The sequence below is a fragment of the Narcine bancroftii genome, chromosome 6 (assembly GCF_036971445.1).
Source record: "Narcine bancroftii isolate sNarBan1 chromosome 6, sNarBan1.hap1, whole genome shotgun sequence".
Classification (NCBI taxonomy): Eukaryota; Metazoa; Chordata; class Chondrichthyes; order Torpediniformes; family Narcinidae; genus Narcine; species Narcine bancroftii.
Genome location: NC_091474.1, coordinates 182,190,288 through 182,207,939, shown reverse-complemented (window position 1 = coordinate 182,207,939; position 17,652 = coordinate 182,190,288). Strand labels below are relative to the sequence as shown.

General features: G+C 44.5%; 1 long non-coding RNA gene across 1 annotated transcript in view; it reads left to right on the top strand.

Annotated features, from left to right (window-relative positions):
• The window catches only part of LOC138737681 (uncharacterized), a 45,273-nt gene extending 27,863 nt beyond the window's left edge, over positions 1-17,410 (top strand). The window contains exon 3 of the long non-coding RNA XR_011341144.1: positions 17,277-17,410. This is a non-coding gene — a long non-coding RNA (uncharacterized lncRNA). The remainder of the gene's footprint in view (positions 1-17,276) is intronic.
• Positions 17,411-17,652: the final 242 nt, after the last annotated feature.

The following is a 17,652-nucleotide window of genomic DNA, read 5'->3' as shown; positions in this document are numbered from 1 at the left end:
CACCAACTATTCTGTGACATATTTCTATTCTTGCCCTCACATGGTACAGATAGCAATCCAAAAATTGCCTCCCATTAGCTCCTGCTTTTTCAATTCCTTCCTAACTTCCAAAATTCATTTCTCTGGACCTCAACTGAATTCCTATCTATATTACTGGTTCCAACATTTACCACAACATCTGGCTACTCACCCTCCCTCATAAGAATGCCAAGGTCACACCTGAGATGTCTCTTGACACTGACCCTGAAATGCAATGTACCATCTGAGACTCTTGACCTTTTCCATGGAATCTCCTGTCTATCACCAAAACAATGGATCACCTATTACTATTCTCTTTTCCTCTCTACCCTTCCCATCTGAGCCATCGATTCAGATGGTGCCAGAGACCTAGCTGCTATGGCTTTTCCCTAGTAGGTAATTTCCCCCCTGTGGTGATAGGGGGGGCGTAACCTGTGTACCTTCAGGAAGAGCGCTGAGGACAAGACAACACCTGGCCAGCTGTCAATCAGCTGACCTGAATGGACCAAGCCCCACCCGGTTGGCTGCTAATCACCCGCAAGGATATAAGCCACATCTCCTCGAGGTCAGTCACGTGGAGCTGCAGCTAACTGCAGTAGGGACTTTAAGTGGAATAAAGCCTGTTGATCAGTCTTTGTGTTGTGCCTGCTTTTCTATATGACAGCACACCACACCCCCTCCACTTTCCCCTCCCACCCTAACAGTATCTAAATGGTACAAGTGCAATGAGGGGAAAAGCCATAGGGGTGCCTATTCACTTTCCCTCTCTTGATTGTCACCCAGAGACCTACCTCCTAGATGTGATTGCCTCCCTGCAATTCCCATCTATCTTCACATTTGCCTATTGTGCGATCTGAAGTTCATCTAGCTCCACTTTCCTAACCCAGACTGTAAAGAGCTACAGCTGGATGCACTTCCTGCAGGTGAAGTCATCAGGGACATGTGTGTTGTCTCTGATTTCCCACATCCTGCAAGAGGATATATATCTGCTCTGACTGTGATTTCCACTGCCCAGTCTGTACAATACAAAACTTGACTTCACCTGTTCTTTGCTGTGTCATGTAAATTAAGCCTTATTTCTTATAGGTATGCTATCATAGCCAATAATCATATCACTTCCCCAGGCTCTGTTCACCAAAGCCTTTGGAGCCAAAGTCTTTAGGTTCTAATCATACACAGGCCATTCCTACAATAGCCTCTCCACTTGAGCTTCCCTTTTCTTTTGGCTACAATTAAATAGCCAATCTCACATGAAGCACCAACCTTTACTGATGCTTTTAAGAACTCTCGCTCTCACCTCAAGTCTCACCACTCTTGAAGTGAAATTCACAAAATGAGATGGTCATTGGGTTCATTGTGGTATGAAACAGCAAGACACACTCACCACAGGATCACAAAGGAACCAGACGAAACTGAATATTACTATTAGCCCATAAAGGAGCAGAGATATATTAAGGGTCCTATGGAATTAGACACATGTAACCTTCAAATACAGAACTCTTGCACAAATATTTTGCCACACAAAATTTTAAAAATTGCCATGAGTCTACAAGATGCATACCACAGGAATGTCAAGAACTTAAGTTTTCATCATTATGCTATAAGATAATTAGGCACATGACTGATACTAGAATGTTAGACAAATTAACATCAATCAACTTGGAAGATCTTTAAGAAATTATACTTGTGTGCAAAGCCATTGGGCCATGATAGAAAATGAAAATGTAGCTAAATTCTCAGTGGAAAACTGATGTATTGCCATAGAAGTAGAACAGAAAGAAAAATGGAACAGGAGCATTTAAGAATTTTTGGTCAATTAAACAAACACACTTACACACACACTTACACACACACTTACACACACACACACTTACACACACACACACTTACACACACACACACTTACACACACACACACTTACACACACACACACTTACACACACACACACTTACACACACACACACTTACACACACACACACACACACACACACACACACACACACACACACACACACACACACACACACACACACACACACACACACACACACACACACACACACACACACACACCCTGGTATTTGTACATTACAATCATATCAATTTTGGCTTTGTGAGGTGAACACATGACTTCATCTGGTGTTGGGAAGATGTTGTAGTTGATTGTCAAAGAGCTGCTTTAATGGCAGCAACACCACATGTGATGACCCACAGAAAGCAAGTAGTGGAGACACAGAGCTCCTGTGGGGTCTGACTACCCAGTCCAACTGCTGTAAACTCCATAGAGGCTTTAAACTGGCTGTTAATGGAACCAACACTATTTAAAATTTCTGCTACCGTGGGGTCTACAGCCAAGATGGTGGCACCTATGATCGGCAGCAGCCATGAGAGGTTGCAGACTCTGGGGAAGCAGAGGACTGGCACAGGGCACCATAAAAATGGGAGAACACCCCCGTTTGAGAAGGAGACTCGGGAGACTGCACATAGGACAGTGACCATGGTGGTGCACCATTGAGAGGTTCTGCGGCTGAAGAACACAGGTGGTGGGCTGTTGGTGATTCAAAACAAAGAACCCATGAGAGGTTGCAGACTCTGGGGAAGCAGAGGACTGGCACAGGGCACCATAAAAATGGGAGAACACCCCCGTTTGAGAAGGAGACTCAGGAGACTGCACATAGGACAGTGACCATGGTGGTGCACCATTGAGAGGTTCTGCGGCTGAAGAACACAGGTGGTGGGCTGTTGGTGATTCAAAACAAAGAACCCATGCAGGCTGCGGGTGACTGCAATTGAGGGATTCACACCAGTCAGTGAACTAACTGCTCAAAACTGGCTTGGAACTGGCTGAAGGAGTACCAGGTTTTGGAACCGGGATGCGAGTGGGTGCTGAAAGTTTCCTGATCATATTGGAATTTCTTCTTGACATGAATGGATCTGGAGTTCAGGCTGCTGATAGTTTGGACTGGATTCTCTATGGCTGTGGTGGCTGCAGTAGTGCTGGAGGAAAATCCACGGATACTCGATGACTGAGGGGACTCTCATTTGCTCCTCTTTCTCTGACTGTAAGAGACATTCCAGGCAATTTCTTTCGATGGTGAAACTGTCTGCCTTGCGGCAGATAAAAGCAAATTCCATGTCACATTGCACTGTTTTTATTACATGAAAATAAAGGAATCTTAGAATGAGGTTAGGGAGTACTTGGAGGCTCATGACAAGATAGGCCAAAGCCATTGTACTTTAATAATGGAAAAAGCTTGCTTGAAAAACTGAATGAAATTCTTTGAGGAAGTGACAAGCAGGCTGGATAAGGGAAATGCAGAGGGTGTTGTGTATTTGGATTTTCATAGGGCCATTGACAAGTTGCCGCACATAAGGCTTAACAAAATAAGAAAACATATTAGGGTGGGTCTTTGGCTTGGCTTCGTGGATGAAGATTTATGGAGGGGTAAAATGTCCACATCAGCTGCAGGCTCGTTTGTGGCTGACAAGTCCGATGCGGGACAGGCAGGCAAGGTTGCAGCGGTTGCAGGGGAAAATTGGTTGGTTGGGGTTCGGTGTTGGGTTTTTCCTCCTTTGTCTTTTGTCAGTGAGGTGAGCTCTGTGGTCTTCTTCAAAGGAGGTTGCTGCCCGCCGAACTGTGAGGCGCCAAGATGCATGGTTTGAGGCGATACCAGCCCACTGGCGGTGGTCAATGTGGCAGGCACCAAGAGATTTCTTTAGGCAGTCCTTGTACCTCTTCTTTGGTGCACCTCTGACACGATGGCCAGTGGAGAGCTTGCCATATAACACGATCTTGGGAAGGCGATGGTCCTCCATTCTGGAGACGTGACCTACCCAGCGCAGTTGGATCTTCAGCAGCGTGGATTCGATGCTGTCGGCCTCTGCCATCTCGAGTACTTTGATGTTAGGGATGAAGTCGCTCCAATGAATGTTGAGGATGGAGCGGAGACAACGCTGGTGGAAGCGTTCTAGGAGCTGTAGGTGATGCCGGTAGAGGACCCATGATTTGGAGCCGAACAGGAGTGTGGGTATGAGAACGGCTCTGTATATGCTTATCTTTGTGAGGTTTTTCAGTTGGTTGTTTTTCCAGACTCTTTTGTGTAGTCTTCAAAAGGCGCTATTTGCCTTGGCTATTTTTCTTTGGCTTGGCTTCGCGGACGAAGATTTATGGAGAGGGTAAAAAGTCCACGTCAGCTGCAGACTCGTTTGTGGCTGACAAGTCCGATGCGGGACAGGCAGACACGATTGCAGCGGTTGCAGGGGAAAATTGGTTGGTTGGGGATGGGTGTTGGGTTTTTCCTCCTTTGCCTTTTGTCAGTGAGGTAGCCTTGGCTATACAGCATTGGCAATTGGCAGGAAGCAAAGAGGTGGAATACAGGGATTATGTTCTGATTGGCTGCCTGTTGCTAGTGGTTTTCCACAGTGGTCAGTGTTGGGGCCACTTCTTTTATGTTGTATATTAATGATTAAGATTATGGAATGAATGGCTTTGTGGCCAAGTTTGCAGCTAATGTTGTGGAAACAGGGAGGATACAGAAAGGATGTAGACAGATGAGGAAAATGAGCAGAGAAGTGGCAAATGAAATATAATGTGGGAAAATCTATGCTTAAGCAATTTGTAGAAAAAAAAATCAATAGGCAGACATTTCTTAAATGGGGGAAGTGAAAATACTTAGATGCAAAGGGTCCTGGGAGTCCTCGTGTAGGATAGACTGAAGGTAAACTTGCATTTTGAGTCAGTGGTGAAGAAGGCAAATGCAATGCTGTGATTAATTTCAAGAGGAATACAACACAAGAGCAGGGAAGTGATGTTGAGGCTATAAAAGGCACGAGTGAGCCATCACATGAAGTATTTTGAGCAGTTTTGGGCTCCTTATTTGAGAAAGGATGTGCTGATTTTGGAGAGGGTTCAGAGGTTAATAAGAATGATTCCATGAATGAAAGGGTTATCATATTTTGAGAGTTTGACAGTCTGTATTCAGTGGAATTTAGGAGATGGGGGGGTGGGGGGTGGTGGGTGGATTTCATTGAAGCATTCTGAAATTTAAAATTGGACAGAGTAGATGTAGAATGGTTGTTTCCCATCATGGGAGAGTCGAGGACAAGAGGGCTTGACTTTAGGATTGAATGGCATCGGCTTAGAACAGAGATGCATAGATGTTTCTTCTGCCAGAGGGTGGTAAATCTGTGAAATTTCTTGCCACAAACCAGTGATGTATTTAAGACAGAGATTAACAGATTCTTTATTAGCTAGGACATCAAAGATTATGGGAAGAAGACCAGGCCGTGGGGCTGAGTGCAGAAATGTATCATTCATGTTCAAATGGCAGGGCAGACTTGATGGATTTATTAGCCTATTTCTGCTCCTACATCTTATGGTCTCATGGGTTGTAGACTTTGGGGGGAAGCACCATACTGATGCAGAGCACCACAAATAGGAGAACACACTTTGGAAAGGAGAAACCTGGGAGCTGACTCCACAGAACGATGGCAATGGCAGCAGACCAGCAAGGGTTCAGCAGCTGAAGGATCGATGCAGTGTGCGGGCTGTTGTCGAATTGTGTTTGAAGGACTCCTAAGGTTGTGTGCTGCTGGCCACTACTGGAATAATGACTCACACCAGGCTGTGGGCTGTGGGTGTGTAAAGCACTCAGTGACTTGTGAGGAATACAAACACGCTTTTAATAGATTACAATCAATGGCCACTAGATACAACAGTCCTCGGGTGAATCTGAGGTAAGGTGGGAAAATCAGGGTTTATATTGGGGTAGGTGAGGGTGGAGCCAAGGGAGGAGCCAGCCATCTGAACAATATAGACTGAATTCCAGTTCACTGCATTTACTCCTTCCTTCAGAATAAAACCTGTGGTTGGAAAAACAAAGACCATTCATTTTAAAAAAAACCTAATAGTTTACAAATATTTACAAATTAAGTCTGTAAGGGGATCTAGTTATTCTGGTTGAGCATCTCTGTACTGGAGGACTTTGGGCTTCTGGGACCCCATGTGGTACAAGGTTACTGGATCTTGAGGGCTCTGTCTCTGGTCACAGAGTGGATTGGCCAACTTCCTGAGCAGAGCCATACAGAACCCTGGGTGGGGTACTTGGTGGTTTCTGGCTCGTTTGAGGCATCAGATCCTTGGTTCCGACGGGTGCCATGTCTCTTATCGAGACAGAGTCCTCTCTGCCATCAGGGTATGCCACGTAGGCATACATTGGGTTGGTGTGCAGCAGGTGCATCCTCTCAATCTGGAGGTCTTTCTTGCTCCTCCTCACATGCTTTCTCAGCAGGATGGGCCCCGGTGCCATCAGCCAAGCTGGGAGAGTAGTCCCAGATGTGAATTTCCTCTGGAAAGTGAACATTAGCTCATGAGGAGTTGCATTGGTCACAGTGCAGAGAAGCGACATTATGAAGTTGAGTGCTGTGGGTAGGAATTCTTGCCAGCATGAGTCTGGAAAGCCTTTGGATTGGAGAGCCAATTTCACGTTCTCTTTTTCATCTTGTCCATTCCCCCGGGGATTATAGCCTCATGCAAGCAGATACTGGTGTAGCTCTTTGCTCATAAATGATGAGCCCTTGTCACCATTGATATGACTGGTGTACCAGAATAGGGTGAAAATAGAGTGCAAGGGGCCCTGATGACTGTGGTGGTGGTCATGTCTGGGCAGAGGAATGTAAAATGTGAATACTCATTGATGTCATTGAGAAAGTATATGTTTCCCTTGTTGGAAGGGAGGGGACCCTTGAAATTGACACTGAGTCATTAAAAGGGGCAGGATCAGGTGCACTTTGTTGGGGTGGTAGAAGTGTAGCTTGAACTCCATGCAGACCTGGTCATTTCCATTATATCTTCAACAGAGAAGGGCCAATTGTGTGCCTTGATGAAATCAGCCATTCGAGTGATGCCCAGGTAGCAAAGCTCATCGTGCAGTGACTGCAACTGGCTGGTGTGTGCAGAGACACAGCTTCCTCTTGACAGGAATATCTGGAGGTTCATTGAAAGTACTTGGTCTGTGTGCTATGTCATAATTATAGGTGGAGAGTTCTATCTTCAACCTAGTGATCTTATCATTCTTTATTTTGCCCCTTAAACAAGAATACCACTGATTGCTGGTCAGTGAGCAGTGTAAATTTTCTGCCAGCCAAGTAATGCCTCCAGTACCTGATAGCCTCTACAATGGCTTGGGCCTCTTTCTCCACTGATGGATTCTGAAGCTCGTGGCCCTATAGGGTGCGGGGGTAAAAAGGCAACTGGTCTGCCCACCTGGTTGAGGGTAGTGGCCAGAGCTATGTCAGAGGCATCGCTTTCCACCTGGAAGGGTGTGTTCAGTCTACCACATGCATGGTGGACTTTGCAATGTAGCTCCGAACGTAGCTAAAAGCTGTCTGAGCTTCAGCCTTTAATGGCAAAGAGGTGAATTTTAAGAGGGTGTGGACTTTATCACGTAGTGAGGGACCCATTGGGCATAGTAAGAAAAGAAGCCCAGGCACCTCCTTAAGGCCTTCATGGTCTTTGTGATCGGGAGGTCTAAAAGGGGGCGCATTCGAGCGAGGTCAGGACCAATGATGCCATTCTCCACCACATAGACTAGAATCGCCAGACATTTAGTCCAGAACACGCACTTACTGGAGTTGTACATGAGATTCAGGGATTTGTCTGTGTGGAGAACTTCTGGAGGTTGATGCCATGGTCTTCCAAAGAGGGCCCAAAATGATGTTGTCGACATAAAGGAAGGTGGGCTTCAATCCGTATTCATCGACCATTTTGTCCCTCTGTCTCTGGAAGACAGACCCCATTAGTGATACCAAAAGGGACTCTCTGAAACTGATAAAGCCATCTGTCTGCCTTAAATGCTGTGTAGGGGCGGTCCTCAGAATGGATCGATAACTGATGATATACAGCTTTCAGGTCAATGGATGAATAGACCTGATAGTGTGTAATTTTGTTTACCATGTCTGAAATTCGAGGGAGGGGGTATGCGTCCAGGAGTGTGAAACAATTAATTGTTTGGCTGTAGTCAATCACTAGCCTGGACTTTTCTCCCCCTCTCACAACTACCATCTAGGTTCTCCTTGGGTTGTTGCTAGGTTCAATGATGTTTTCCTTTAGCAGCCACTATGTCACGGCTCTAACAAATTCCCGATTCCTCTGCACTGTATTGCCTGCTCTTTGTGGCTATTGGTTTGCAATCAGGAGTCAGGTTCAAGAACAGTGGGGGGGATTAATATTTAGGATGGCGTCCGGCTTTTGCGACCCTCCATTCCGCAGCATGATTGGAGGGAATGGGCCAGAGTACTCCGTGGTCACACTTTTAAGGTGATACAGGAAGTCCAGGCCCAGCAACACAGAAGTACACAAATCCTTCAGTACATACAGTCAGAACATACAAAATACCCTCCCTTTACAAGTAGATGTACGCTACAATATCCCTGGATAATCACAGAGAGCGATGCCAGGTAAATACAATAGTCCATCGGATACACTCTTAAGTTGTACCACAGAGCTGCTGCAAGATTTATAAAGCTCTCAATGGAGCCAGTGTCTACTATACAATCAGTCAAATGTCTGTTTACCCTCATCTCTATCATTGAGTTATTCAATTGGTGAGGTATTGTCTGATCCAGGATGACTGATGCTGGTGCTCCAGAAACCCTGTTGCCCACCATGTCGATCTTGAATCTCTCCTATTGGTCCACGGGCAGATAAGATGGCATCGACCACGAGGTGCAGCAAGATGGTTGCCCTCCATCCTGATCCGAAGGAGGACTAGGTGGCATCAATCATGAGACATGGCAAGATGGCCGCTATTGCTTCCTGCGATGCTTTACTTCCAATGGCAGGTCTCTCCCTGAAGTGCAGCAAGATGCTGTTAGTGAGCAGCATGGAGAGGCTGTGGCTGGCATTTTGGGACTCGGGCACAGGTTGAATGCCAATTTGGGGGTTGCACACAATTGCCCTCTTTGGCTTCCTCTTTGCCCTGCAGACCTTCACCCAATGCCCTCGCTTGCCACATCCTGAGCACATAGCATCTATTGCGGGGCACTGGGCACAGGGGTGCCACAGAAGTAGCATCCCTGGACGCGCGTGGCCACAGCAGTTGGTACTGGGGCTGCGGGGGTCACCGATGCCCCACTGACCTGGTCTTCTGAAAATATACCGCTTTCGCCCGTGAGGGTGTCGGCTCCCTGTTGGGCCTGTTCGAGTGCTTTCGACAGCTCAAGGGTGCTGGCCAAGTCTTTTTTCCCCAACTCTAGCAGCCGCTACCTCACATACCTTGACCTTATTCTTGTCATGAGGGTGTCCCGGATTTGTTCCTCCTCTCTCACCTGAACCATGAATGCTTCATAGTAGCATTTTCTAGTCAGGGCCCACATTTCAAGGACATAATCGTCCAGTGACTTACCTCGATGATGCTGACTTTGAGAGAGCCAGTGTCTCACCAGCACATCATTCTGGGGCCTCATGTAGCAATAGACAATAGACACTGGAGTAGGCCCTTTGGCCCGTCGAGTCAGCACCGCCATTTTACAGATCATGGCTGATCATTACCATCAGTACCCCTTTCCAGCCTTATCCCCATAACCCTTAACTCCTTTGCCCACTAGAGTCTTATCTAACTCTCTTTTGAACATAATCAGTGAATCTGCCTCTGTGGCAGAGCAGAGCATTCCACAGATTCACACTTCTCTGGGTAAAAAAATGTTTTCTCATCTCCGTCCTAAAGGGCCTACCCTGTATTCTTAAACTATGCCCTCTCGTCCTCGTCTCCCCCATCATTGGGAACAAGTAATCCGACTTCACCCTGTCTATCCCCCTGATAATTTTGTATACCTCAATCATGTCCCCCCTCATCCTTCTAAACTCCATCGGATACAAGATCAGTTTTTCTAGCCTTTCAGCATATGTCAACCCCGCCATCCCTGGAACTAACCTTGTAAATCTGCGCTGCACACCCTCTATAGCTAGTATGTCCTTCCTCAAAATTGGAGACCAGAACTGGACGCAATACTCCAGGTGGGGTCTCACCAGGGCCCTGTACAACTGCAGAAGGGCGTCTCCGTTCCTATACTCCAATGCCCTCTTTATGAAAGCCAACATGCCATTTGCCTTCTTCACAGCTTTCTGAAGGCATTCTATGGCCGACAGTCCCTGATGACAGCGAACCCCTTGGGACCGACTTAAGAGAGAAATGCAGACCTCTGGAGACTATCAGAGTTGAAGGCATCTTGGTAAGATTGGAAGCACTCCAGCCAGTAGGCGGATTCCTCCGGGGCCTTTGGGGATAGAGGGTCGACCTGGAGCATGCCTAGCTTCAATGGGGCTTCCATCTTGCTTCTAAGTTAAGCTATTAAAATTGTAATGTGACTGCACTCAGATTTGTGAGAAGTACAAAGACACTTTTGATGGCTTTTAATCATTGGCCACTAGATACAATAATCCTCAGGTGAATCTGAGGTAAGGCAGAAAACCCAGGGTTTATATTGGGGAAGGTAAGGGTGGAGCCAAGGGAAGGTAAAGGTGGAGCCAGGGGAAGAGCCATCCATCTGAACAACACATAGACGGTGAATTCCAGTTCACTGCAGGGTCATTGTCTCATGAGATCCAGGTATCGGAACCAGGGTTCGAGAGGGTTATGAGGGTAAGAATGACTCCCAAATGGCCTTCCTTTGGATCTGGATCTTGGACTGAACAGGAGTCTGTGCTGCTGTAGAAGCAGCAGGAGTGCTGGATGTCAATCCGCAAACACACAGTGCTTCTGACTCTCTTCTGCTTTTTCTCTTTATTTTGGTGTGAGAAGGAGTGTGACACACCCAAACTGATCTACTGAAGAAAACTGTCAGGTTCTTGAAATGTACCTTCAGCATAGCAGTGGTGCACCTGATCACACATTTAATGGCCACATGATTTTCATTGTTCCAATTTTGTGCTTCATGTAATGTGTTCTTCACAAGTGACATCAAACAGAGAAGAACTTTGTTTTCTAATAATTATTTATTATTTTGTGTGTAGGTGTAATGAGGTCAGGACATCTTCAGGATGCATGCGATTTCAACACCATCCTCCCCCCCCCCCCCCCCACCTACATCCCTCCATCTTGAATCTAATGCACACTTCTCTGAACCTTTTCTTGTGGTAACTTGGCTGCACTAAGGTGGAATAGAAGCCAGTGAAAGGTTCAGAAATCTCCATATTGGACTGGAATCTGTCTGAATTACCCCATGTGTGTGATATGTACCAATGGGAAGCCAGCCAGGATGCTTACACACTCCAACTGGAAGCAACGCAAACAAAGATAACATAATTGTCAGCTCTGGGACATATCCCATCCATGGCTTGCATTTGAATGGAGACATAAGAGGCTACAGGTGCTGGAATCTGGAACAAAATAACAACCTGCTAGAGGAACCCAGTAGGTCAGACATCATCTGTGGAGGGACAGGACTGTCGATATTTTGGGCTAAAACCCTTAATGTGGACAGTCCAAAATATTAATTTCCATTTCCTTCCAGAAACTGCCTTATCTGGCAAGTTCCTCCATCATTTTTTATTTGGCAGATCCTGGATATATTTCCAGTTGGGATGTGAATGGAGTAATTGTAATTAATTGTTTGTCTTGAGTATCAAGATACAGTGGAAAAACTGTGTTTTATCCAGGCAAGTCGATATTTTCATAATAGAATAGGTAGTGCAGGAATGACAACTAATGTGCTGGGGATGGTGTTAAATATAAAAATGCAGTTAAACAGGACAAGACATCATCTTTCACTCATGAAAGGTTCATTCAGGTATCAGTAAATGGCAATAAAATATCATTTAATCTGGAGGGTCTTTTTCTCAAGCATAGTTTTTCCAGATGCATGGGGAATGAAGGAAGTATAATCGAATGGGGATAAGTCCTTTGGTATGTTGGCAGCTTTCTAGGGGCAGTGGGAGGTGAAGATAGAATTGATGGGGGAGGTTGGCATGAATGAAGGCCTGAGCAGTGTTCATGACTCTGCAGTTTCTTGTGGTCACAGGCAAAACAGTTTCCATACCAACATGTAATGTATCTAGACAGGATATTTCCTATGATAATTCTTGTTGAAATTAGGATGGTGGAGATTAGGGACGGCAAATTTCTGAGGAAGTAGAGGTGTTGATTTGCTTTTTTGGCCATAACAACAATGCAACTTTTGGAGTAACAGATAATATATGTGCACCAGCTCTAGCAGGCAGAATATCCTCTGAGAAATTATAGATATCTTCTATAATCTGATGCAATAGGCTGCCCTGAAAGCTCTGCTCTTCTGTGAGATTGGAGAAGATGAGCCATTTTCATTCTGTTATGCAGCCGATACCCCTAGAGAGCTCTTTCCTTTGAATGGTACCCACTTTGCTGTTCTACCTCTCTGTTCTCTATCTTTAGTCAAATTAAAGACTGGGGCTATATTTTTTTTTGCTGCAAGCCTTAAGGTTTGCTTTATAAAACAATATATAGTAGAAACTAACCTTTTGGTACAAGAACACTGAGCATGGCCATTCCCAGTATTTCTAGGTTTTTTTTATGACCACAACATTCCCATTTAGTTATTTCCTTAGTTTAAATTGTGTGTTTCATTGTGAATCCCAAATCTGCACAGTTAAGTATGATAATAGCATAAATATCTCTTCAATAGAAAGATTAACATGCTAAATCACCTCTCCCAAGGGTTTTGTGGGCCACTTGCCAAACATGCTTGAGTTAGATTAGTGCATTGTGACTTACTTCTGAACACAAGCAGATCTTGAACCATTTTACCTCCACAGCAACTCTTAAACCCACTCCATATTCCATGTTAAAATATTCTTTTGGCTGTTTCTAACTACCACTAACAGCGATCATTGATGATCAAGGGACTAATGATCAGTTTCAGAAAATCTGAAAGATTGAAGATGCATATGTTGAAAATTATTCATTTAAATTTTCTTTTATTCTTTCTTGCTAAACGTAGCGCACACAGAATTAAAATTATAGCTTGCACAAATCTCTTTGCAGTTTGCAGTGTGCTTTTCAAATGCCATCGTGCAAAAGAGGAGTGAACAAAATGTGTTCTCTACATATTGAATGCATAAGAAACAGGATTAGGAATAGGCACCCTGCCTCTCATCCTTGTTTGTTGACAGATCTGATCTGGGCCTCCGCTCCAATTGTATGTCTGACCTCCTAACTCCTGCCATCCCCAATCATTCCCCATAGCTCTCCTGGGTAAACAATTCGAAAGATTTGTATGTCCTTGAGAGACAAATTTTCTCCTCACTTCCATATGAAATGATTTATGTCCCTCCCACACCTCCAAACTTAGTTCCTTGCTCTGGATAACATCCTCTCTGCAGGTCTCCTGTCCAATCCCATAAAAACCTTATTTGCTTCCACAAGATCATCTCTCATTCTTCTAAACAATTTGTGGTGAACTGCTTTACATTCATTTATCTGGCTCCGCCCCATCCTGTGACTGTACCTGTGGCTCCTCCCTCTTGACCCTGTATAAAGGCTCCAACACCATAACCCCTCCCTAGAAATCCTGGGTCACAGAACAGGACGACCTTCAAGTTTATTGTAAATAAAAGCCTATAGTTCAGTAATTCTAATCTTTTGAGTTACTGATAGTGCATCAATTTTATTTACAATAATCTTTTTTCCAATGATGGAACAACTCTTGAAGCCTGGTAATCTTGAGATTGATTCACAATTGCCAGAAGCCTCAGACAGCTTTGAACTCTAGTTTTGATGCTTTAAGTTCTTTCTACAGAACTCCATCTATTCTTCTCCTGGGTCAGACATTGAGTGTTCCCGATTATCAGGGATGCATCAACATACTCAAGGACCAGTACAGGGAGGAAGTCAATGAGATAGATGCCAGGCACCCGATGGCTACCTGGAGACAGCGACTTAATGAATTGAGCGACAAGTTCCTCTGGGCCCTACATGGACTCTCATGAGTGGGCAGCTTTCAGTCAGTGTCGACTGCCAAAAACTTGGAGGACCTGATCTAGGATGCCTATATCACAGGCATCAGGTTGGACTATGTGCACCAGAGACTACTCGAGCAGAGTATGTTGGACTTGAGAGGGGCGAATGACCTCATGAAATCACTGGAGATAGTCCTCCGTAACATGGAAGCATACTCGGTGAATGGCGTGGGGTTTGCATGGGGGCTGTCAAATTGGGATGTGGGTACACAGGCCAGCAGCCAGCTACCACATATGATGAGCAGGCCCACCACAGGTGCGGTCTCCCAGGATCACTCAAAGTGCTAATTTCTCGGCCAACCAAAGCATCCCCGAAAATGCTGACCAGCGAAATAAGCATACTTGAAGGGACTACACAAAGGTATGTCAATCACAGCTGGCTTCCAGCCCCAGTGCCACTGTGTGCGCAGCATGGGAGCCGCTATCTTGATTGCCATCATCTTCCAGGGACGATCATGCTGCAACATGGGCAGCCATCTTGGATGATGCCAACTTCCGGAGATAACCATGCCACTGTATGGCCGCCGCCATTATGCTCCCAGACTGTGAATCAACACGGGCCAGATGACAAACCGACACTAGCCTTTGTGGTGCTGGACCAAAATAGTCCACATCAACTCTCCCGGTCTACGATGAACATCTAAATCAATGATCAGGTGACAAGATGCCTTTTCGATAGCGGAAGCACTGAGAGTTTTATCCAGCCTGATGTGGTGCAGCGTCACTCTCTTAAACAAAGCCAGAAAACTATCAAGGTCTCCTGGCCTCAAAGTTCCACTCAGCCTAGATCCGCAGCTATGCCACCGTGACATGACTGTGTAGGGCATGACTTGCAGGAACTTTAAACTCTTCATCATGCCACAACTTTGCACACCATTGCTGCTGGAGTTTGACCTTCAGTGCCACCTCAAGAGTGTCACAATGCAATACAACAGTTCTCTTCTCTCTCCATGGTTGACAACCCGCAATTTGTCAGTGCGTTGCCCTGCTTTCCCTCCCCACTGCGTACTCCTCCCTGCTGGCCCATCCGACATGCAGTCTCTATTCTCCATATCGATCCCTCACAACTGTAAGTGAACCTCACCTCCACTGTAAAACAGTCGCAACAAAAAGCAGGTGATACAGTGAAGGGGACAGGACACTTATTAAAGTGGAAGTCCAGTGATTCCTGAATGAGGGGATCATAGAGGCCAGTACCAGCTGTGGAGAGCCCAAGTGGTGGTGGTCAAGGGTGGGGGGTAAACACAAGATTGAGATTGATTATAGCCAGACTATTAAGCTCTATACACAGTTGGATGCCTATCCCTTCCCTCGCATTGCAGACATGGTCAATCAAATTGCTCAATATTGTGTGTACTCCACGATTGACCTGAAATCTGCTTACTACCAGTTCCACATCTGTGCGGAGGACCACCAGTACACCACTTTCGAGGCAGATATCCGCCTCTACCATTTCCTCAGGGTCCCCTTCAGTCTTGCCAATGGCATCTCCAGCTGCATGCTAACTTTCTATGTTTCATGTATGAGGACACTCAGTTGGCTTTGATTTTCTGTGAGGCCAAAGTGGATCACTATGCATCCCCTCACATTATATTTCACCTACTTCATTTGGTTAAGCTATCCCTTTGCAGAGTCATTACATGTCCTTTCCTTGTAACATTGTTAACATTATAGTTAGTGCGACATTATAGTTAGTGCTGTCTGTAAGGAGTTTGTACATTCTCTCTATGAGCTGGGAGAATTTACCTTGGGTAATTTGGTAACATAGGTTTCAGTGGCCAGAATAAGCTTATAGAATGTTGTAAATACATTTTCAAAATGTATGCATTTTTAAATTAAAAAATGTATAAAAAATATTTGAAATTGTTATAGAAGGAGTGCAGTGAATATTCACTGGAATGATTCCTGGCACAATAGTTTTGCTGGTTGAGGAAATGGAGCAGACTAAATCTGTATTCTCTGGAGTTTAGAAGAATGAGAGGAGATCTCATTGAAACTTGTAACGTTCTTCCAGGGCTCAGACTAGTGGATGCAGGCAGGATCATATCCCCATGCAAGGAATCTCGACATGCATCTTGGAATAAGGAAATGCACATAGGAATGTAATTTCAACACCTGGAGGGCTTTGGAAGCTCAGTTATTAAGTTCTTTTCAAACAGAGATAGATACATTTCTGAATTTTGAAGGAATCAAAGGCAACCGAGATTATGCAGGAAAATTAAGATAAAGCAGAGGTTTAAATGTAACAGTTTTTTTTTCAAACCTGAACATGACCTATTCGTACTGACATAATGCTTGTTAGTCAGTGCTGCACTCTATCCTATTATCCCACGTGTTCTTAGTTTGGGCAATATCTTTCGATTTGACACTTACTCAAATACTTACCAAAATTCCAAAAATGTTATGTTTACTGATTCCTCTTTATCTCCCTGCTTATTGCATTCTGCCACATTCGGTAGTGGAAGTGAGGACGTTGGATGTATTTAAGACTGAAATTGACTGATATTTTATTAGTCAGGGCATTGAGGGTTATGGGGAGAAATCTGGGTAATGGGGATGAATGAAAAGGATCAGCTCATGATTAAATGATAGAACACTTGAGATCAATTGGCCTTTGTCTGCTCTTGTGTCTTGTGATCTTGTGAAATAACTCCACAAATATGCCAAATATTAGTTCCTTTTAATAAATCCATATTTTATTGCATTATGAGATTTTCAATGTTTTGTCAATACCTCTCTGAAAATCTATTCCAGCATTTTCTCAATCAAGCTAACTGGCACACAGATTCCTACTTTCTGGCCTGACTGATTTCTTGAATACAAGCATTTCATTTGTCGTTTTCCAATCCATTGGATTGCATTCACTATCTCTGCAGTCAGTTTTTTAGATCCTAAGATGGGATACCATTAAGCCCAGGAAATTTATCAGCATGTACTCTTGTTAATTTGTTTAATACCTTGGGCTAGTGATTGTGATTGTATCTATTTATTTGTTTGTTTTGGAAGCTCTTCTCTCCCTTCTGCTAATATAAGGATGTTTTTTGTGTCTTCTACATAAATGGTAGATGGACAATATTTGTTCCAAATCCCAGTCATTTCCTTATTTTCCATTATTCATTCTGCATTTCAATCCTAATCAATTCATCTTAACTATTTTCATCTTTTCTATATATTTGGAGAAGTTGTTACTGTCATTTTTTTTACATATGTTTTGCTGATTTACTCTATTACCTCCCTCTTTTTATCAATTTTGGTTATTCTGCAGGAGACAGTACATCGAGGCAACTGTGAAGAAGGTTCACCAACACTTTCACTTCTATGGATGTAAGCAGAGTGACTGGTTTTATTGTGGCCTGGATTGGTAATTCGCGTGCCCAGAAAAGCAGAATGCTGCAGAAAGAATCAAACATAACCAGGTTCATCATGGGCTCAGCCACTCATTCATTGTCGACATGTAGTATATCAGGTAGTGCACCCAGAAGGCTGCCAAAAACAAAGGACCCCATCACTTCCCACTATTATCTTTGGGAAGAAGGTACAGAAGTTTGAAGTACAGAATGTCTAGGTGGCAGAATTTTTTTTCCAACAGCTATAAAGCCTAAACATAAAATGACTTGTCTACACTAACAAAATGTCCCTTT